The sequence below is a fragment of the Lagenorhynchus albirostris genome, chromosome 17, assembly GCF_949774975.1.
Source record: "Lagenorhynchus albirostris chromosome 17, mLagAlb1.1, whole genome shotgun sequence".
Lineage (NCBI taxonomy): Eukaryota > Metazoa > Chordata > Mammalia > Artiodactyla > Delphinidae > Lagenorhynchus > Lagenorhynchus albirostris.
In genome coordinates, this window is record NC_083111.1 from 14229994 (window position 1) to 14253161 (window position 23168).

General features: G+C 41.3%; 1 protein-coding gene across 2 annotated transcripts in view; it reads left to right on the forward strand.

The window, feature by feature from the left end:
• The first annotated feature begins 17276 nt into the window (after positions 1-17276).
• SULF1 (sulfatase 1) overlaps positions 17277-23168 on the forward strand; it is a 139507-nt gene continuing 133615 nt past the window's right edge. For both annotated transcript variants that reach the window (XM_060127816.1, XM_060127818.1), the window contains exon 1: positions 17277-17555. The gene's annotated coding sequence lies outside the window, so the exon portion shown is untranslated. The remainder of the gene's footprint in view (positions 17556-23168) is intronic.

The following is a 23168-nucleotide window of genomic DNA, read 5'->3' on the forward strand; positions in this document are numbered from 1 at the left end:
AACTTTCATCTATACGAAGTGCATCCCCCGCAAAAAGAGGCCCCTACAAATCACATGTTCCTTTTTTTTCCTCTTGAGAGCTTCACGCTGGCAAGAAAAAAGAAAATGTTCTGGATATAGCAAATGAATAAAAGCATGGGGTATGTAATATTTTTTTATTTGAGACACCTAGAGGATTCACGTGTGTCATCCCATTCTTTTCATATATGACATCTAAATTTAGTAAAAGAGATTTGAGGGATAGGCTCAATATCGAACAGTTTAAATTACTTTTTGGCATTTGATCTGATGTCTAAGGAAGAGCCATAGGCGCCTTCTAAATGGAGTCAAAAGGAAGAGGCTTAAGAAAGCTGTGTCGATGTGCTAATTCATTTAGTCCGTGTGTACTCAAGAACTTCCTGTGTATGTATCTCTATCCTAGTGCTGAGAGGAGTACAAAATAATATAGGACACCATCCTTGCCCTGCAGGAATCTCTAGTTTAGCTGTGAGCGGAAAATGCGCCCCCTACAAAAAAAAATTTCTAGTAGCAATGGAAAAAATTTTGTGGTTAAGTATTAATTATTAATACTAATTAAAAGGGATGTCCACAGAGCCCCTACTGGAGGAGCTGGAACCGGAGCCGGGGAAGACTTTTCTCCATACCGTGAAGCAGATGAATCAGAGCTGTGATTCATCTCCATTCTTGACAAACTCCATGGGGACAATTCATTTACCCTCTTTTACTCAGTTTCCTTCTCTATAAAATGGGGATACGGTGATCACAAAGTGTGGTTTCCAAGGTTCAATGAGATAATAAAGTTAAGCGCCTAGAACTTAGGATTCAAACAGCTGTATTCTTTTTCCAAGATGGCAGAAGGAACCACTTGAGTTAAGGCCTGGAGTTAAACTGTGTATGTCATTTTCAAGCCAAGACATAGTATTTTTGAGTCAGAGGATTTGTGAATACAGTGAAGAGAGGCACTCGGCAGTGGAGAGGGTGGAAAGGAAGGGGAAGAGGGAGGGAAGAGGGGTGATGGAGGAAGAGAGAGAAGATGAGAAAGGAGGAGGAGAAAGATGGGTTTCCCTGGTGGCGCAGTGGTTGAGAGTCCGCCTGTCGATGCAGGGGACACGGGTTCGTGCCCCGGTCCGGAAAGATCCCACATGCCGCGGAGCGGCTGGGCCCGTGAGCCATGGCCGCTGAGCCTGCACGTCCGGAGCCTGTGCTCCGCAACGGGAGAGGCCACAACAGTGAGAGACCAGCGTACCGCCAAAAAAAAAAAAAAAAAAAAAAAAAGAGTATGGTCCTTGGTCGCCTCTCCTCTGTACTCTTTTCTATTTTAAGCATGTCATGTCAGCTAAATTAGGCCAGACTCTAGAGTGTGGTGACACATCAGGACATCAGGTAGAGAGGTTGGATTTCATAGTTGAAATAGATGCCTTAGGAAGTTTAAGCAGTAGATTTTTCAGGAATGGGGAGAGAGATAGACAGAGAGAGAAAACACACAACTGGGAGAGTACCAGGAGTCCAAAAAAAGAAAAAAAGAGTTGCCTGTTCTCATCAGTGACATTGGGAATGAGGAAAGGATGGATGTAAGAAACATTGTGAAGAACTAAATGACCATATCAACAACTTGGTAATTGGTCAAATAGAGGACAAAGGAAAGACAAGTGACAGAGAAGACACTGAGGCTTCAAGCCCAGGTAGCCAGGGAATGGTGACACCACCTAAGGAAAATGGGGAAGCTGGAAGTGGAATTTCATTTTGCAACACCATAAATATCCCAAGCTATGGTTGGGATAACTTTATAATGCAAACAGGTACATATATGTGCATATAAATGTTCAGTAATATAATTTTAAACAGATAAAATCTAACTTTCTGATCATCAATGGACATAAGACATACACAACTGATGTTTTTTATGACATATTCCTCCTTAGATAAAAAGAATCTCTTCTCAGATTAAGAAAATAGCTGACCCAATAACTATTCTAGTGTTTTTAAACTTCAGGGTAGTAAGGGACTTTTCAAGTCAAGAACAACAAACTACTTCTGCAAAATGCCTATAATTCTCTTCTTTCAACTAAGAAAATGTTGCTGAAGAGGGACATTTAATTTAAAGAGTCTAGAGGCAAGAAGAGATGAAATATTTAAGTTGCTTCTGCTCAGAACTTTCAGCTTCTACCTTGGTTGACATCCTTTTGCAGAATGTATGAATGACATTTTACAAGTGATATTGACACTCCCTTTCACTAACGACAAAGACAAATCATTTTTAATTTTAAGGTTTTCCCACCCCACCCCCTGCTTTGCTTTCTATCTCCTCTTGTACCACCCTTTTACTTTGTTTCAGCCACAGTTCGTTTTAAGCTTCTCTCCAAAACAGGAGAGCCATTCTTGATATTAAATCAATGAGTAGTTTTCAGGATTAGGTATAATTTTATTAGAGGTAGACGATTATATTTGCCATTTCACACTCTTGCACTAGATGTTGGGAGCAGCACGATTAAAGAATATACAGCTTGAGTCCGCCAGATTTGGAATTTAAAATGTAGTCCTGTTGCTAGAAATTTGTGGAAATAAAATTGACCTGTGGAGACCTGACAGCATTTTGGTTTCTCAAAAGAGACTTGGGTTCTGTTCAAGTATCTAATGAAGACTTTGGCCCACTTTATTTTACTCAACTGAGTTTTCTGAACCATGTTCCCTGGTTCCTATGGGAGAAATGCCAGCCTAAGTGTTAGCACTTGTAAATCTCGTTCTCATTTAGGGTTGCATGGGGGTTGAATTGGCATGAGTCAGTATACACTCAGAAACTATTAATGGCTAATGACTGAATTGGTCATTCTTGAGACATCCAGTGCAAAGAACCAAGGGATAAAGATAGAATACACAAGCGCCATCATTAGAGCAATAAACATCATATGCAGCGAACACAAAAGCTGGATTTAGCTGTCAAGTTTAACACTAGGTCTCTTCAGCCGGTGTCCACGTAGGTCAATGGGCTCAAGTGCGTATTTGGAGATGACGGTATGGCATGTGGACTGATATTCCTAACCTCCTTCATCTCAGACTGTCTAAATTCAGATTTCAATTCAGGATTCTACTCCTACATGTTAGCTTGTCGACCTGTCTCAGGGGTACAAAGACTTCTTCAATGGGAGAAGCGTGGTCCTTGTAAGAAAAGAAAAATGAATAAATGGAGAGGAAGGGGGAAAAAAATACCAGTCAAAACATGTTCTGTCCTAGAGCCATGTTTTTTGACACAAAAATAAGGACAGAAAACAGAGAGGAAATAAGCTTTATGAAACACTTCATGCATAGTGATTGTTATTCTCAGTTGTTTTGCTCTAAAATCAGAGACCCACTGAGCCACCATTCCGGTCAACCACTACAGTTATCTCAGAAGTGGAATTGGAGATATTTTTCCAATTGCTTCTGCCACTGTTCTAACCCCTTTGGAAGCTTAGAAAACCCCACTGGACTGCCTCATTGGCTTCAGGTAAATCACATTTCATGCTGGGCAAGTAGTAAATTAAAATGTGACTAGCAATGAAATAAAATTTGCTAAATAGTGGCAGTAGTGTTATAGCTGGGAAAAAGAAGCAGGGTGGTAAAGTGGAAAAACATTGGAAACCTGGATTCTAGAACTTGGCTACCATTAATAGTGAGATATTGAGCAAATTAACCTTTCAGGAGCATGCCACCCACTACCTTTTAACCTTTATTCTGCCATTCTCTCCATCTAGATTACATTATTCTCCTTAACTGGAAAACTCTGCTCTTCCCTTAAGACCAGTCTAAATAAATAAAACATTCCCCTTAAAACTAAAAACGATGGTGGGAGAACAGGGAAGGACTTTAATCCAGTTCTGCATCACCTCTTGCTTCTAAACGGAGCTTACACTTTATCTTTCTTCTTCCCATTCATCTTACATATCACTGTTAAACTCATCTTCCTTTAGCACTGTTTTCATCCTGCCCTTCCATTACTCTAAAACAGCCATCTTCCAGTTTCCTACAGCATCCAGCCTAAATGAAACACCAGCCTTTAAGGACCCACATCATCTTTTCCACTACAATCATCCCCTTTCCCCAATGTGCTTTCTGCTCTTCCTAAGCTGGTCCAGCATCTCCTAAATTTACATCGCTTACTTCTGCTACTAAGGATTTGCTCATACTGTTTTCTGGGCTCGGACTGCCCTCCCATTATGGTTGTGAATGTCCACATCTCACCCGTCCTTGAAGAAAAATTACCCCCTTACTTCCACGGAACTTTCTTTTCCTAGCTACACCAACTGTTAATAATTTCCTTCTCATAGGTGATCTCTTACCACTTAAAATGTTGCCGTATAATTTTAGCTCTTAATTAGGTCCAATTTTGCATTTCTTGCTATTCTTCATAGATTTTAATATTGCTCCCTCTCTTTACTGTTAGAAACAATAAGGTAGAAGTTTTAAACCTCTGCATCTATCAAGCATAGCTTCAAGATGGTATATCTGATATATAGGTCTTCATTATATAGTCAGAGCCAGAATAATCAAGGATAATTGGGATAGAAAATTGCATTTTAGTCGCTGAGAAATTTCAGGAAACTAATCAAAAGTAAATTCACAGCTACACCAGGCAATTCTCTTGACAATGTGGAAAGCACTGTCTCATGCACCAGTTTTCTGGCTTAATTTTTTTCCTTCTTCTGCCCACATCACTGTCCCAGGGCTACATTTGAGCCAGCTGGATTCCATCCAGAAACAGATTCAAATAGACAATAGGCCAACTAGAATTCCCATCTTCCTTGATTAGATGCGAAATTGTAGAGCTGGGTGTCACTCACACGCCAGCCATGCAGGAGTCTATGCTATCAATTAATTTCTCTTGAGAGCTGAACTGAGGTGATTGTGACAATTCCATTTTTAAGGACATGTAAAACTACGGCAAGACCAGAATTTTAAGGACAGTGCTAGATAGACCCGTCCCACCTGAATGAAAGTGTCCACTATCTGCTGCATATCATAAATTAAAATGCCCTGTAAACTCCACAGTAAATCATACTGTTTTTTGGGGGTTTTTTTTGTTTGTTTTTTGTCGTGGGATTTGACTGTAAAAATTCATTGGCTCAAAATCACATTCTCATTTGTAGGACAATTTGCCAGTGAGATGAGAGGCTTTAAATCACTTAGAAGAAAGAGGAAATTATCACACATTCTGTCAAAGCTACCAGATATTATGTCGTGTAGTTTTCTTAAATAATCAGAATGAAGGCTAGATTTCCCAGGAAAGGCACGGAAAATATCATAGAAGTACAGAATATTAGAGATATACCTTAGAGATCATCTACGTAAAATCCCTCATTTTACATCTGAGGAAACTGAAGCCTGCCTAAGAATCCTAAAACTCATTCTTACCAGAGATAGTTCTATAGGCCAGGCTTTATCAAAAATATAAGGCAGTAAAATTCTACCAGGATTAACCGGAGTTCATGCGTCAGTTGTACACTAGAACTAAGGAGAACATGGAGCTATGAACCCAGCTCTCCCATGGCCCCTCTTGCTAGTGCCATGATGAAAAATCAGGGACTGCAGAGAATTCTTGGGACTGGAACAAATACCAGCAAAAGCATTTACTGTTTAAATGTATTCTTTGCGGAAAATCCATTCTACCAGAAATACCCAAGCACTGATTCAAAAGTTTGTAGCTTTGTTATCAAGAGCCTTGTTTGTAAAGGCACTTTTTAACCTTTGCCGAAAGAATGCTACCCAGGCAATGATGGCAGTATTTACCATCACTCCCTCAAAACATTTTCCCTTGAGTTAAATCATTGGAACTTGCAATCTTTGGGTAAGCAAAGCAAATACAGCATTTCTGCACACCAGAAAACTGAATCTGAAAGAGGATTCTAGAGAGCTAGTGAGTGGAGTAATCAGTGTTAGAACTCATGGCTTCTAGCTCCTACTTCACTGCTTCACGCTTCAAGTGATTACAAATATATTACATTAGGGAAACCTGTTGCCTTACATCAGTTGGGCTGTCCCTCAGTGATGTCACCTCATTGAGAAATAAACATTTAAATACGTCCCCAGGTACTGAACTTTTCCCAAGAGAAGTATAAGAGCCATATTCTTCACAGCTTTATAAATTATGTGAGTGTATATACCATTATATACCTACATAATTTATGTCTAAAACTGATCTATTTGTAAAGGAAGTAAAATTAATCATTGTTGGATTATAAATGTCTTTCATAACCATTAACTTACATTTTTCATCTTGCACTATTGAGAATAACAATTTAATAATTCAAAATAAAAGATTAACTTAGAATCCTTAAGTGTGGTTTTGATTTTTTTGAAAAAATAGTTTTGTTTTCAAAACATGTCCTAGATTTCTTTTTGTTGTTATAAGTACCTAAAGAAAGCCATTATAATTTTCAGAGCAATGAAAGAAATATGCCACAGGAAAAAGAGTATTTGCATTCATATTGTTAAGTTATTGGCTATATTTCAGTTCACTGGAGGGTGTGACTGGAAACCTGGTTATTATTATAAAGAAATCAGGCTTACCAGTATTACATCTGCTGATGAAAGGGAGAATTCTATTGTCAAGGTAGAGGTAATTTGGCAGAATAATTACCTGTTTTTCATATAGCTAAACCTTAATCACAGCGAGTGCTGGAAACGGATTCTATGAAAAATTATGTTTTTGGTCCTTAAGAATACTTTGTTCATACTATTTTCAACTAAGCCTATACATTGACCACTTCTATAAAACATGCTTTCCTATTTCTTATTTGTATCTCAACTGTTGTTTATAATGAAAATAAAGCAGGTCATTTTCACTACTCAAAGGGAGGACCAGTAGAAATAAAGCTGAACTCTTCCCAAACTCTTTACAGCTCTTTTGTTCTGCCTCTGAGCAGCAACTGCCCTTGAGTTTCGATGATTTTTTCTCAAACATGATCACGATCTCCACCAAAGAGACCACATAAAATGGCAAACTGTTAAAAATAAAAAAACAACACAAAAAAAGGATGCAGGTCCTTCCAGAAGTAATATAACTCGAGAGCATCTTTCTCGTTTCCCTCACTCATCACAGAGACTCCTAAGTTTGCTCAATCTTTAGCTTCTTATACACATTGAAAATGGACTTCCTTAGTTTGTCCTTCCTTAGTAATTCCTCTGATGTTTTATGAAATTTGATTTTTCCCAATTTATGAAACTTTTAATTTTATATAACAATTTATACTTTCCAAAGTGCTTTCCAACATTTCATTTGATTTTTACCACCCTGTGGATCATGTCACCCAACTAAGTACCTGTGTCATTGAAAGATATCTAGGGTTATAAGACCATGAGGTATGCAACTTTCATTGAATTCAAGGAAGAACAAACAAAATATATACGTGCAAACATACATAAATACATAGAAAGAGAAAGTGAGTGACCAATTGATAAAAAGACTGGGCAAACTATTAGCAATATATGGATCTGAGTAAATGATATACAAGTGTTTTTTCTATTATTTGCGCAACTTTTCTGTAAGTTAGATCAATTCTCCAAACCTTAGATTTTTTCTTTGTAATTATTTTCAAATACAAACTTTTTTATAGAAGATACAGAGACACGGGAGTTAAATAATTTGCATATGCTAATAGAGCTGATTAGAATCCAGGTCTCTAGTTCTCCACACTTCCTCCAAACCTATAATCTATTCCTGTATAAACTGAAAAGTAATTTCCACCTAAAATATTTATAAACCACAATTACATTTTTTGCCAGTCAGTCATCAGTACCATAGCTCAGGGAAAACTCATAATTATTATTTAGCTGTAACTTTTATTTATATATCATATTACCCATTTCAAATCATTTTTACAATCCTATTTTATTTGATCCTCATAACTCTTTGGATGAAGTAGATAGCACAGGCATTACTGGACCCATTTTACAGATTAAGAAACAGGCTGTGGAGGTTACTTGTATCATTATTGTTCATAGCTATTAACTGGCAGTCATATTCTGCAGAGAGATACTCAGGTCCTAAAATTCCAGAACCAGTACTCTTTCCAATTTATGCCCTTGACATTCCAATGCGTTTTATACTCCTAATGACCATAGCTGAAAATTCTAGGGCTCATGCTTTATTTAGTAATAGAAAAAAATAACATTCTCTTAAAGAACAAAACTAAATGACTGAAAAAGATGCCTGTGTTTTATTTACTAATATTATACATAATAACAGCTAAGGTTTATTGAATACGTACCTGCTGTGTGCAAGTAAGTGCTTTATATACATTATCTAATTTAATTTGTTCAACATCTCTATGACATGCAGTTCTCATGGTCCCCATCATACAAACAAGGAAACATGTCTAAGAGTCTGACTAACTTGACTGATGTGTAGAACTACAGGGGTTAAGGCAGGACCTGGACCACTCCGAACTCCTACCATTAATTAAACTGTCCTATTCCACATTTTCCCTTTTTTCCTTTAAGCTCAGTTGATATTTTAGCCAATTTCTTTTCCATATATTCAGTGATCTTTCACTTCTGCAATCGAGAGAATTCTTTCCAGGAACACAGTTTGTATGGAAAAGCATGTGTTTGAAAAAGCAGGTACCACATCCTATTTGTATCAGCAGCAACCCCTGGCACACATTAAGCATTCAGTAAATGTTTGTTAAATGAATAAATGATGTTTGGAGTTCTCTATTAAAAAGCTTCTAAGACGTCATGATCTAAATACTTAAATACAAGACCTAAAAATTGAGTTGGTTCAATTTGCCAAACCTCAGCTTTAAAGCAAAACACAGTTTCAAAGCCAGGGAAAAAAAAATGTAAAGAAACCAAATTTCACTTTAAAAAATTTTTAAGCCAGCTTTTGGAAACTTGAACTGCTCTGTCAATAATCTGACAGATTTCGACTGTCTGGATAACCTTTTTTGGATAATCTCCTGTCTCTGTGACAAAAGTCATACTCAGTCTTACTGCTGGGAGTCCATGATTTTTCCCTTTGCTATAACCAGTCAGGATAAAAGGTGAACACAGCTGACTTACTATGTAAGGTGCCCTCGCAGGTACCGGCTGACGATGCAGGAAGGGACCAGTCAGGGAAGACGGTGAGGTCAAGGGAAGTGGCAGGATACAAGGGATATACTTTTCCGCCTCCTTTCTTCCAACCCACGATTCCAGCTGTCCCTTTTGTGGTTTCTTCCCACACCAGTTTCCAATAATATTCACTTGTATCCATTTTTCCTCAAACAAGAAGAGTTAGGTGAGCCAAGAGGACAACATTCTCCTGCCTCCTTCCTGCTTTAGTAATATGACCTTTGTCCTACCCCGTGCACCGCCCCCCAGCACACAGACACCTTAAGTGCACAGCTTAACTTGACTGCAATGTCAGGGAATTTCAGGGTAAAAAGGGCATTCGTGGAAGTCAATCACACATCGAGTCTCAGGTTTCTCCACTTGGCACCGGTTTATAGCATTAAAGCAGTTCCTTTCAGGCGTTGCCCATTATCACTCCTCCTGCTGTCCATCACCCTTGCCTCAGGCTTGGGCTCTTAATCTCTGGTTCTTCTTACTAATGCACTTGCCAGCCCCAGACACGGGTACTTGCAGATTCTGCAAAACGAGGCTTTTTCCTGTCTTGGGCTCAGCACATCCTCTATCAGCAACCCTCAGAGACTTCAGCCCCGCGGTCAGCTATGTCTCCCACGCCTCTGCTTTCTCCTCATCTTCTCTGCCCAGTCTGTGCTCCTGTGCTCTGCCCAGCCCCTGCTCTCTAGTATATATGTTTTTGCATTTGCCTTTTTTTTTTTTTTTTTTTTTTTGCGGTACGCGGGCCTCTCACTGTTGTGGCCTCTCCCGTTGCGGAGCACAGGCTCCGGACGCACAGGCTCAGCGGCCATGGCTCACGGGCCCAGCCGCTCCGCGGCATGGGGGACCTTCCCGGACCGGGGCACGAACCCGTGTCCCCTGCATCGGCAGGCGGACTCTCAACCACTTCGCCACCAGGGAAGCCCTGCATTTGCCATTTTTTCCTCCGCCTGCTCACAAAAAGACTGGAGGGGGCAAACTGGATTCGGCATCAAAGAAAGAAAAAGCTTTCTTTGGATTTCTTACACCAACCCTAACAGCTTGAGTTGACCAGATGCCCTGAATAACTGTTTGTCTCCAGGGCTGAAGTCACAACAATAACATTCAGGTTATTATTAATAATTATCAGTCATTGTCTTTTTAAAGAGACCCTTACTGTTATCTCTTTATATCATTTAATATTTATATTTAAATACAGGAACCTAAGCAGCTATTGCCAGGGTCACCGCTTAGTTCGTGCTCACTGAAGAAAGGAATGTTTTTTACTGACTCAGGGCAAATAATACTGAACTAGTGATTAGGACACGAACACCCTAAAAGAGCCAGAAAAGGAGGGAGAAACTGAATGATACTGAGTACCGACCATGTGCTAGACACTGCTGTTCACTTTCTGACTTCATTATTCCTGTACTAGTCATTCTAGTTAGAAGACTAAAAATTAAAAAAAAAAAATTACACACCTGTAGAGCTAGGATTTGGACCCATGTCAGTTTGTCTTCAGAAATCAACGCCGATTTTTTTTTCTCAAAAGAAAGTTCTACATAAATGCTAAACAGTAAAACCTCATCATTAATTACATGAGGGAGTTTACATTTGCCTACAATTTACACCCTTTTTTTTCCAGACTCATTCAACTGCCAATGCCAGTAAAGTGCTTCTTCCCACAATTTACTAGGCTTTTTGGTAAAGAGCTAAATGAAGGTTTGCTATCAAGCTAGCGAGGCAGAGAAGACTGAGATTCCAATAAAGACTTGCTAACTGGTGTGCAACACCACACCCATTAAGAGTGGGACAGTTCCTACAGAATACAGACTGGTCTCTACATCGTTCATTAAGGGCTGCCTTAGACGTGTTCCGTTGGGTTAATGCCCAAGCCGGCCCTGAGAGGGTTGAAACAAACCCCCATGGAAAACACTATGGGTTATTTAGAATCTAGGGCATCAAGATGAACACGCTGTTTGGTATTTTCCATGAGGCATTATTACCGTTGTTCCAAATTAGCAAGACATACGTGCGCTTACTTAATGCGTTTTCTCTTGATTTACATGCCCTTGCTTCTTAAATCATTTCCAGAAATCCTTAGGAAATATGAAAGGAGTTTATCAAACGAACGTGTTATCTTTTCCTCCAGCAGAATGTCAGACCACTTCTTGAAAGATCCTCTCCAAATTCTTCAGCTCAAACCAATTTTAACAAACTTGAATATACACACCATAATTAGGAAGCCAATTTATTCAGTTCATTTGCATCCGTCTAAATAATTTTTCCTGACAGATGACTTCCGTTCTAAGTACCAAGTACTTTTTAATCCTCGGCAGGTTATTGCTGAGGATAAATGATTTCACATTTCTCATAAAGATGCCAGTCATTAAGAATATTAACACGAATTCCTTCCCCTTGAATAGAAAGGAGATGTCATTTTAGCAATGTTGCTGTGTCAGCCTTTCTATTGTCAAACACAACAAATGATGAGAAAATCAATTTACTCTTTAGAATTAGTCAAGTGAGGAATTCTTTGAAGTGACCGCGCAGGGTTTTGCCTGGGCCCCGTAATCACATAAAAGCGAATACTGTATATATGTGGGTAAAATGTTGTGAAATTTAATGAGGACTGTTTGCTGCCATAGACCTTCCAGACATAATGTATCTCTGAAAAAGAATTCCCCACTCCTAAAATAGAGGTTTGATGAGCACCAGATGTGGTTCAAATGAACCCTTGTCCAACGGAACTAAGAATATATTTTGATCTGTATGAGGCACAGTCCAGAGACAGGGGACGTGATTCCAGCACAGCCTGTGTTGAGGTTGGTGGTGGAGTTTGAATGTATTTATTTACTCCATAAAGCTTCTCTCGTAAGGCAAAATGCAAATGAGCTTTTAATGAATACTTTCTAATAACTGGAGGATGTCATACTTGCTGCTTCTGAGACAATTTACAGTTTTATTTTGTAATCTAAGATGTGTGGAAGAAAAGCATTTCCACGGGTAGCCACAAACTTTAGAATGATCTGTGTCCTGGCGATGATTTGCAAGTTTCACAACTCAGTTTCTCCACCCATAAAGGGAAGATTAGATCATTGTTCAAAAATGACAGGCATTTAATACTTGGAAATGACTAAATAATGAAGTGCATGGATTCTACAGAAATGCTGAGGAGAAAAGAAGATTAATTTCAAGCCAAAATCTAGTACAAACACGACCTTCCTATTGTAAATCTCATGAACAGGGAAAGAAATTACATCGAAGGCTTTGTTTCTAGGGCTGAGAATATTGTACATTAATATTGGGATGTTTCAGATGGAAAAAAAATCTGCTTATTATAATCTCTTGTCTGTAGAGATGCGAAAAATTCTTTCTGCTACATTGTTCTGAAAGAATGCTGTTAGTAAAGATTTAAATGACAGGCATGGCAGGGTCATCTTCTGATTCCTTTGCCTTTGGGCAGGACTACAGTTAAGCCGTCTCAGGAAAGAGAACGATGCTGTTGCTTGCAAAAATCTCCAGGTGAGAATGGTAAAAATTAAAAAGGGCAGATGGGAAAGCTCAGGGGCCTTAAAATTAATAAAGGTCAGTTTATTAGGTCAGTTCTGGCTAATTTCAGTTAAAAGTCATTTCTATTTGCCAATAGCCTAATGCTTAGCAAAACTCCAAAGGATGTGATATTTGGCACTAGTTCTCTGAAAATTCCATTTCGTATTAGCATTAACGTCTGGTCATTGTTTTGTTCGCCTCCTCTTCACCCCGTGGGGGAGGGAGGGACTCCTGCCCTAGGGTTCTGGGATGACCAAACATAGGACATCTGACTTGGGACACAGGGGATCAAGAACAGTTTATACTAGTCACATACACTAACGACCCAGGGGAAGCAGACACTTCGTGCCACATGGGGCAACACAGAGGCACATTTGGGAACAGAGGGAACAAGAAGGAGCTGGGGGGCTCTATTTACAATAGCCAGGACATGGAAGCAACTTAAATGTCCACCTACAGAGGAATGGATAAAGAAGATGTGGCACATATATACAATGGAATATTACTCAGCCATAAAAAGGAACGAAATAGTGCCATTTGCAGAGACGTGGATGGACCTAGACATTGTCATACAGAGTGAAGTTAAGTCTAAAAGAGAAAAACAAATATCGTGTAATATCGCCTATATGTGGAATCTGGAAAAATGGTAGAGATGAACTTATCTGCAAAGCAGAAATGGAGTCACAGATGTAGAGAACAAACATGGTTACCAAGCACGGGGGTGGGTTGAATTGGGAGATTGGGACTGACATATATACACTACTATGTATAAAATAGATAACTAATGAGAACCTACTATATAGCACAGGGAACTCTACTCAATGATCTGTGGTGACCTAAATGGGAAGGAAATACAAAAAAGAGGGGATATGTATAAGTATGACTGATTCACTTTGCTGTACAGCAAGAAACTAACACAACATTGTAAAGCAACTCTACTCCAATAAAAATTAGTTTTAAAAAAAGAAGGAGCTCTGGGGAGCAGGCTCTGTAGTAACAAGATGGAAGGGGTACCCTGGTTCCCAGGGACGATGTGATTGGCCTGTTGCAATGACTGTGTGGGATGGCAGGGGAGTGAAACCTATTAGGATGAGGCCCAGGTGGAGTGATGATGCCCAGCTATCGGGGACCTAGCCACAGGGGGAGCCTTTCCCACTTCGGTGGGAGCACTGCAGATAAAAGCAGGGGAACTCACAGCCCTTCGGGGCCCCGTGAGGCTCAAAGATGTCAAAGCAGCATGTGAAATCTTAGACTTTACAAGACATGCAAGCTATGTGGACTTACAAGAGACTCACTTCCCCTTGGCTATACTGACCCCCTTAAGAGTCATGTCTTCGCCACACCTATGAGTAATGTCTTCGCCACACCTATGGTGTCTCCTGTGAAAAGAGTCACTTTTTTTTTTTTTGTTTTGTTTTGTTTTGTTTTCTGCGGTACGCGGGCCTCTCACTGCTGTGGCCTCTCCCGTTGCGGAGCACAGGCTCCGGACGCGCAGGCTCAGCGGCCATGGCTCATGGGCCCAGCCGCTCGGCGGCATGCGGGATCTTCCCAGACCGGGGCACGAACCCGCGTCCCCTGCATCGGCAGGCGGACTCTCAACCACTGCGCCACCAGGGAAGCCCAAAAGAGTCACTTTTGATTGGACTGATAACCATGGGGGCATAAGCAGTTTTCTAGCAGGAGTACTCTCAGGCCAAGGCTATATCAGCTAGATGATTCACGCGGAAGTATCCTCTGCTACTTGCTTTGATTTGAATGAAAAGAGGACGAGAGCCCTAAATCATCCAGACAGATTACATATTTACTCCTCATTTGATCTTCATTTGCCACGAGGTGAATGTTGACTAATTTAGACTCCGAGCCAAAGAGACAGAAAATGGTCTATCAAGCCAAAGTCAAAAGTATGCCTGCCTTCAGTTTTCGAGAAGAATACTGTCAGGAAACACAGTCAGGTCAGACTTTCTCTCACTCTCCCTGCAATTTAACCACTGGGGAGATAAAGGACTCAGGGAGACCTGGGGTTCCAGGCAGAGCTTGGACATCTGAAGTTAATGCTGGGCCTGTTATAAAATCTTGGGCAAGGCATTTAATCTCTCTGAACCTCAAGCTGTATACCTTTTTAATGAAGAATTTAAACGAGTTCTAGAGTTTCAAAATAATTTTTTTTTTTAGTAGCAAAGCCCTTGTTTTAAACAAAGTCTAAAGTCACTCTATAAAACAGACGGAAATGAAGCTTCTTTGTTTGAATCCAGTGAATGGCACCCAAGCCCAGGTGACTTGGTCTCCTCCTCACATTTGCTCCCTCCCTATCCCTCCCCACCCCCCCCCACCCCCCCCCCCCCGCCAACCCCAAATTCCTGAAGCACTTCCTTGGAAGTCTACTGCTCCTCGGAACCCAGTCTGAAAACTAGCAGATGAGATTCTAAGGTTTCTTCCAGCTTTCAGCAGAATGGAAAAATCACAGACAGACTTAGATTCAAATACTAGTTCTGTCACTTCCTAAGCTGTATGACCAGTTTTCCCATCTGAGAAATGAAGATTTTTTTTTTTTTTTAAACAGCTCTATTTTAGGACAATCGCTATGTTAAGAATGCGTGAAAAACATCTAGCCAGTGCCTGACACCTAGCCGGGACTCACACATGGTAGCAATAACAATGGTTATGGCTCAGACTTGAGCAGAACAAAAAGACAGATCTTACATGTGAACAACTGAATTGCAATGAGACCGCTGTCCTTCCTGAAGCCCAGACCTCAAGAACTGGAGGCCAAAACTCCTCTTTAGAACCTGAATCCGTTTTTATTGTTCCAAATTAGTGGAAGCAGGAAACTTCTTCTAATTCACTGAACATTCTGTGTGCATGGGAGAGCATGTCGACACACCCCAAGTCTCTTAAAGGACATCACGGTCCACCCAACCACCACAGGTGGCATCGACAGCACATGGCTTTCACCAGAGACTAACGGGAACGTCCCGAAGAACGCTTGAACGCTTAGCCACAGAAATTCAACACCTGACAGCTCGCGTTCTGTACTTCACCCCATATCATAAGTCACCAGAGAGCTATTGTTCTCATGTGGAGCTGCTGTTGTGATAGTCTCTGTTCTTTCCACAGTGGAGAAGTTCTCTCACAAAACACATCCCAAAAGTCTGTGGTTTCTGAAAAACTCACCTTTCGGGAACTCTTCTGGCCTTCTAGGAAGTAAGCTCCACTTCAGAGGTCTCCTGATGTGCAGTAGCAGGAACTCAGTAGAGGCCACAGTTCCTGGTACCCTCATGAACACATGTCCTAAAGGAATATGACTCGAGGTTAGACATTCCTCTCCACTTTTTGTAAAGTTTTCTTTCTTTTCTTTTTTTTTAATTTATGAAAATTTCCAATACCCCAAAGTTATGCCTATCACAAACCCTCCTGGGCCCACCGCACAGCTTCAAGAGCCCATCAACACGGGCTTTCACCTGAGCCCGCGGAGGTTACATGCGGCCCCCCCCCACTCTAAGACTGATGGCCCAGGTGACACCACGTCGGCTGTCAGCTGAATTTCTTCAACACTCACGAAGTGCCTGTCCTAGGCCACCCCGGAGAACCACACAAGACCCCAGACTTACGAAACCAGACGCACATGAAGAATTACGTGCCGGGTCAATGGAGAGAAAAGAAGGGAAATTGGGGAAATCTTGTGGGGAAGATGGGATCTGAACTGTGCTTTGAAGGAAAGGGGAGTGAGGACATTCCAGGCTGAGGGAGAGGATGTGAGGAAGGGCGGTAGGGGAAGGAAGGGAAAGACCTTCTTTAGAGAATGATTCATATTCTCATGAGCTGGAGTAGGTGAGGGGCAGTAGGAAGGGAAGCGGGTAATTAGTGGGGTGACATGTGGAAGCCACGAACGCCAGGAGGATGAAGCTCCTCACATGTTGGGCAGCGGGGCCAGGAACAGGGCAGGAAAATAATCTAAGAAAACTGGAGGTAGCAGGATGGGGGAGGGAGGGTCGCAGGGAGGATGGGTGCTCAGAGTGAACCAGAACTTTCTCAGACCCAAGCTCTGGCCTAAAGAACAGTCTGGCTGGGTGTCTTGCTCCCACAGAGAAAAAAAGCGGGGGCCCACGGAGATTGAAAATAGAGGATGCACATAGAGGGTTCGGCCCCAGCCCAGGGAACTCCCCGAAAACCATCATTAGGAAAACAAGAGACCAGGACGAAAGCAAAGCAACACAAGCACCTGGTCTGAGTCTAGGAAACATCCGTGTTTACTAAGCACTTGGTCTCTGGAACGTCTGCCTTTCCAAATACCACATCTTCCTCATCCACTCCATCCCGCCACGGGCGGCTACTGTGCCGGGTGCCGGGGAAGGGGGAGCCGGGACCGCAGCCTGGAAGCCCTGCCTACCCCCCTCTACTGCCCCTCCCTCCGAGGAGCCCCCCCGCGTGGCCGGCCAGCCAGCTGCAGCTCAGTTTGTTTGCCGAGGTTTGCATACACGTATTGAGTTGCCTTTTTTTCCAGCCAGTTCAGCAGTGTCCCGAAATTCACCCCCAGTGTAACTTCTGCCTCTGCCCCTCCCCTTCTTGGAACTGCCTTTTGTTTGTCTGGCAGCCTTGGTTCTATGGGGGTGTGTTATGATAATAATACGCGGGCTTATATAACCCTCTGCATCTCGAAAGCACTTCACAGACTGGCCTTAATGCATCCCCGGGCCCGTGTCAGGCTGGGCGGCTGGAGCGGCTAATAGGAAACCCCGACCCGAGGCGCCGAGACCAGGAGGGAGGGCCGAGGGGGTCAGAGGCCGGGCCTTCCCGGCCCCTTGCGCCCGGAGGTCAGGGAGATAAGGAACAATGACTCTCGCCCCCAGAAGGAGGAAGGAAGCCCCGCTCCCACCTTATCTCTGCTCCTCCGCAAGCTCCCAGTTCCCAGAGCTTGTTCTCCAGAGAAGATTTTAAAGGCGACTTTTGTAAGTATGATGCTCTGCTTTTTCTTTCCAAAGGAGGAAAACGAAGTTTCCTTACTGCTCTTGTCCATTTCATCGTATTTATTCGCGAGAATGGGTTCCCGCACTCAGACGCTGCCATGATGGGAAATGTGTTTCTGGCTAAAGTCCTCCACCCAGATTGGGCCCCTCCTAAAAGTAATAGGAAGGGAAAGAGGTTTCTGTTGATAATTCACTTATTAACAAAATAGCACCAAGAGGAAGTGCTGAAACTGCCCCTTTCCCCGTGTCCCGGTCCTGGTGCTGGCTGACTGTTCTCCACTCACACACACATCTTGCCCTACAAAGGAGTCTTGGTTATTCACCTGGCTTGTGAGGCATCCAGAAACGATGCAGCTACTTCCAGCTTCAATTTCTCTGCTTTCAGTGCTCACAGTTTCGGGCAAATATAGTTGTTGGAATTTTCTTTTCACACTATGAAATAAATCCCATTTTTTGGCATAGGCTTGAAACTTGCACTGGCTTGTGTAAACCCTGCAAAACACTGTAACTATAGTGGACATGTGAATTCTTCCTAAGTTTATCACTGCATAGCTGAAGGGTCTAAATATTAAAGGAACATGGGCACAAACTTCTTAAGCACTGGCAAACCCCCAAGCTCTGTTATTGAACTATGTGTCTGTAAGGCATGCTGAATTAACAAGAGTATTTTTCTCAGGGGTGATGCTCATGGCTTTGAGAAATTGTCTCTCAACAAAAGATGAATTTAAAACTCGAGGATAACACTAAGAGAGATACAACTTCTGAACATGTAGAAAGTATGATTCACTAAATGAATAAGCCGAGAAAATAAAGTTCTATTTTGGGTAGTTGTTCAATTTGTATTTATAAAACCATGATTATAAGTTGGTGTACTGTGAGATATAGAAAATTAGTCTTTATTTCAGGTAAGAAAACTAAGAAATATAAATTGACAGTAATGTAGAAAAGCAAGGCCTCTCACTTTTACTGTCGTTAAGTGCTATGATGAATCCATTGAGTTTGATTGCCTTTATCTTTAGATGAATAGCTATGAAAACCACACGTAATGTGTGTATACCAGTGTGTGTGTGTGTGTGTGTGTGTGTGTGTGTATAAAAGAGTTCAGGATACCCAAATGTATGTATATATTTAATTAAATATACATATATATATATTTAATCATCCGAAACTCACATTTGTTGTAACTCTCCAGTGTTCAGTATCTTACATTATGGTATAATACCCAAAATAGACCAAGTGGAAAGATTTCATATCAAATTTCAGAATGCAATAGAGCTATTTATTCATTATTTATTCAACAAACGTGGGAACCATTATAAAAGTGGGTCTATTTTTAAGATTCCCTTTAAATGAGATTTCCACTTAAAATTCTCTGTGGCTTCCAAGAAATTCTAAGGCATAATTAAAGTTGGAAATAAGACTGGATTCTACTTGGTTTTCCCCCTAAATTTAAAAGTGAGCTGTCAATACTAAAATTCTATAATCTAGCTAATTTTGTTACAAAGATAAGCCACGTAATCTCAACGTTAGCCTCCAAAGCCTACTCAGTCATGGCAGAAAGAACGCAGACTGTGACGGGATCTGGATCGGAGGCTTGGTTTTGCCATTACGTGGTTATGCGACCAGCAGCAAGATCTTGCAGATTTTCAACCTCAGGTTTCACCTCTACAAAAGGAGACCAATACTACTTACCCCAAGGAGAGGATTGTTGAAAGGACTAAAAGGAAATAATGTATGTAAAGTACCTAGCACAGTGTCTGAAAATAGCAGTTTCTTTCAATTTTAGGGCTTTTCCATTTACTCCCTTTTTTCATCTTTGATTCAGTGCCTTGGATTTTTGAGCATTTACCGTGTATTGCATGCTGTGCTGAACACTAGTGATACCAAAATGAAGAAGGTTAATATCCTGCTGCCCTGGAAGAGTTCCTAGTCCAAGGAAACAGACCAAAACAACAGATTAATTTTCTTAACAGTATATAACACCTGCAAAAAACAGAAGTGTGTTGTGATTAAGTGACAGAATTGAGGCCCAAGTAATTTTCCCCAGTGAAAGTCAAAGGAACTTTTACAAAGATGATGTTGATTGGTGTGACTTTTAAAGAATCAGCAGGGGGCTTCCCTGGTGGCACAGTGGTTGAGAGTCCGCCTGCCGATGCAGGGGACACGGGTTCGTGCCCCGGTCCGGGAAGATCCCACATGCCGCGGAGCGGCTGGGCCCGTGAGCCATGGCCGCTGAGCTTGCGCGTCCGGAGCCTGTGCTCCGCAGCGGGAGAGGCCACAACAGTGAGAGGCCCACGCACGGCAAAAAAAAAAAAAAAAAAAAAAAAAAAAAAAAAGAGCAGGAGGTGTGGAAGGACATTTCAGAAGGGAAGAGCACTGGAGAGCAGACTATGTGAGAGCCAGGGGACGGGGAACTGGTTTCGGTTGGTGCTGGAATGTTGAATCCAGGGAATCTGCAGATTTAGTCAGGGGTCCGATCATGGGTATTGTGGTGCTTCATGCTGAGGTGTTTGGACCCATTACTCTAGTAAAACTCAAACTCATGCTCATGAGTCTTTTTAGACCAGCTCATGCTCCAAAAAAATTTGTTTTATAGGTTCACATCCATATAAAAAGCTTGGGCTGAAATATGTCACCTACATCACTAAGACATTATTTGGTTCAATAGACTACTTTGTTTATTTGGTTTATTTTGTTTGTAGCAAAGCCATCTCAATGATGGAAGCGTTGCAGCACAAGCTCCTTACCTCCCCAGACCTGGCACTTTCAAGATTACTCTTGAGCCAATGGAGAGACAAGGAAGGACTCTGCTTGGGGTTGAGAAGGCGGAGACTAGATGTGATTTATGTTTTAGGAAGATTTTATGTAGAATCATCTACTCGCCAGTGTGGAATGTAGGTTAGGCAAAGGCCTAGGGGGTGATAATGCTATAAACTAGGAGACCGATTAAAAGACTACTGTCGTAAACAAGTGAGAAATGCTGAGGGTCTGAGCAGTGTAGGTGGACAACAGGGCACAGATTCCAGAGAGATTTAGAAGGTGGAACATTCTCAACTTGAGGACTGAATGAAGGAATGAAGACAAAGGAAATGTCTATAATATTAGTTTTAAGCTTGGTCAACTGAGTAGCTATAATAGAATACCATAAAACAAGAAGAGGTACAAGTTCATAGAAGGAAATTGAGTTAATTGGGGTAATGTTGGCTTGAGAGGTTAAACTACAACATCAAGTAAAATAAAAAGTCCGTTTTGGGGACTTCCCTGGCAGTCCAGTGGTTAAGACTCTGGGCTTCCAATGCAGGGGGCGTGGGTTCCGATCCCTGGTTGGGGAACTAAGATCCCACATGCCGCGTGGCGCAGCCAAAAAATAAAAAAAAAATAAAAGTTGGTTTTCGTTTAATCTTTTTTTTACATAAGTGGTATTGCTTTTGTTTGTTTGTTTACTTGTTTTACCATGTTGAGTTAGTTTCAGGTGTACAGCAAAGTGATTCATATATATATATATATATATATTCTTTTTCAGATTCTTTTCCATTATAGGTTATTACAAGATACTGAGTATAGTTCCCTGCACTAGTAGGTCCCTATTGGTTATCTATTTTATATATAGTAGTGTGTATATGTTAATCCCAAACTCCTAATTTATCCCTCTTCCGCCCCTTTCCCCTCTGGTAACCATAAATTTGTTTTCTATGTCTGTGAGTCTGTTTCTGTTTTGTAAATAATTTCATTTGTATCGTTGCTTTTAGATTTCACATGATATCGCTGATATGTGGAATCTAAAAAAATGATACAAATGATATTGCGTATATGTAAAAAGTGGTTTTTAAAAAGTATAAAATTGCCAGATTTACCTTAGAAGTTTAGAGAAGAAACATAAAAACCGGGCTGTACCCATCATGCTCAGTTCCCCCAAGAAATGTCAGTCTCTGGGCTCATGGGGCTCTGAGCTTTCATCTCGTATCCCCGCTGTTGAGTGGATTGTTTCCCATTCACTTTTCATCAGGGAAGCCATGTCCAGAGCAGTCTTGCCAATAACTTTGTATACCCTCAAAAAGAGAAATATGTACACCTCTGAGCCTTGAGAAATGAGCGGAGACTGGGAAAGAGATCTGTGGGCAAGTAGAATACTTATTCATAAAGAACACGTACTCATGAAGAATTCATACTTATTTATCAAGAAGCAGCTCTTTCTTTAGCAGGGTTTTTTCACTTCCCTTGAATTGGGGGCCCACTCAGAGACTAGAGTAAAAGAGGAAACTTCTAAGACTAAAGCAAAGGAGATGATTTCTTACCTGGGCATGATGTACCCCACAAACATTTCCTTCTTCTTTAGGCTGAGCAGGAAATTCTTCCCATGGGCTTGAATGGTGGGTAACTGGAAAGGAGAGGTATGTCACGTTTGTGAGTTTTTTAAAGATAACAACGGGAAGAACTTTCACATTTAGAATGAATAGAAAACAATCTAATTTGCAGACAGGAAGCTGAGGTCTGATTACTTGATAACCTTAGTTTTCTTATACCCTTTCACATCTTCTGTGGCAAAGCCTCTATCAGATTTCCTGGATTTCAGAGCTCTCAACCCCACCTGAACACTTCAGAGCAAATACCATTTATTACGAAAGGGGCTGAGCCCCAGGCTTCATGGCTGGTCTCACAAAGTCATATAATATTTCCTCCTGGTAGGTAAACTGTATCAACACATTTAAAAGCAGATTTAAGAAGCTCTTGTCACCTCTAAATAGAAAGAGTTTTATCACTCATCAGAAAGATCATATTTGATGGTAATCTTAATTCCATCCGGCTTCTGATAGCTCACTTCAAATTCCCCAAACTTCAGAGATTATCTTTGGTTTTGGAGATGATGAAGAGGTTTCTATTTTTGCTAAAAATGCTTCCACAATAAAAAAAAAAAAAAAAAAGAAGAGACCCAGAAAAGAACTGTTACTATCTCAGTTATACAAAATAATCAGCAAATATATACTTTAGAATAGGATGAGCTTGTATCATGGGAAAGTTTATTCTTTAAAGAAGGAGTAAGATATATTGGAGGGAATTTCCATTAGCATGATTGAAAGGGTGAGGAACATACTGATACATTGTTGACGTGAGGATTACCAGTGTTTGATCACCAGTGATCGCCGGGGTTTCTTGGCCTTCTTATTCTTCCATATATGGTGCTGGCCATTCTGCTTTTAGGTTACTCAAGCCATTTAAAGTCTTGTCATCCTAAGCAAGGGCTACAACTTCACAATCTTTGGGGGTTTGCCGGCATAATGACTGAGTCCAGGCTGGGTGCTGCCTGAGCCACTGTACTCTCCTATGCAGTGTTTGAAGAGGGCTGGGGTGCAGCTGTTCTGTCCCCCAGACACCTGAGTCCAGAACATTGCTGAATTTTGCTTCATTTCTGTGCTCTCTGGAAAGCTGGAAGCTCCCCAACTCTCTCGGGTTTGGCTTCCTGTTCACATGTTTTCTGGTCTCATGTCATTGTGCATGAAGTAATAGCCCCACATGCGTGCACCATCCACAATGGCAAGATTGGTGTGGCTTGGTGGAAGCTTTCTAATGAGGACATTTTGGACCTTCCGGCAACTC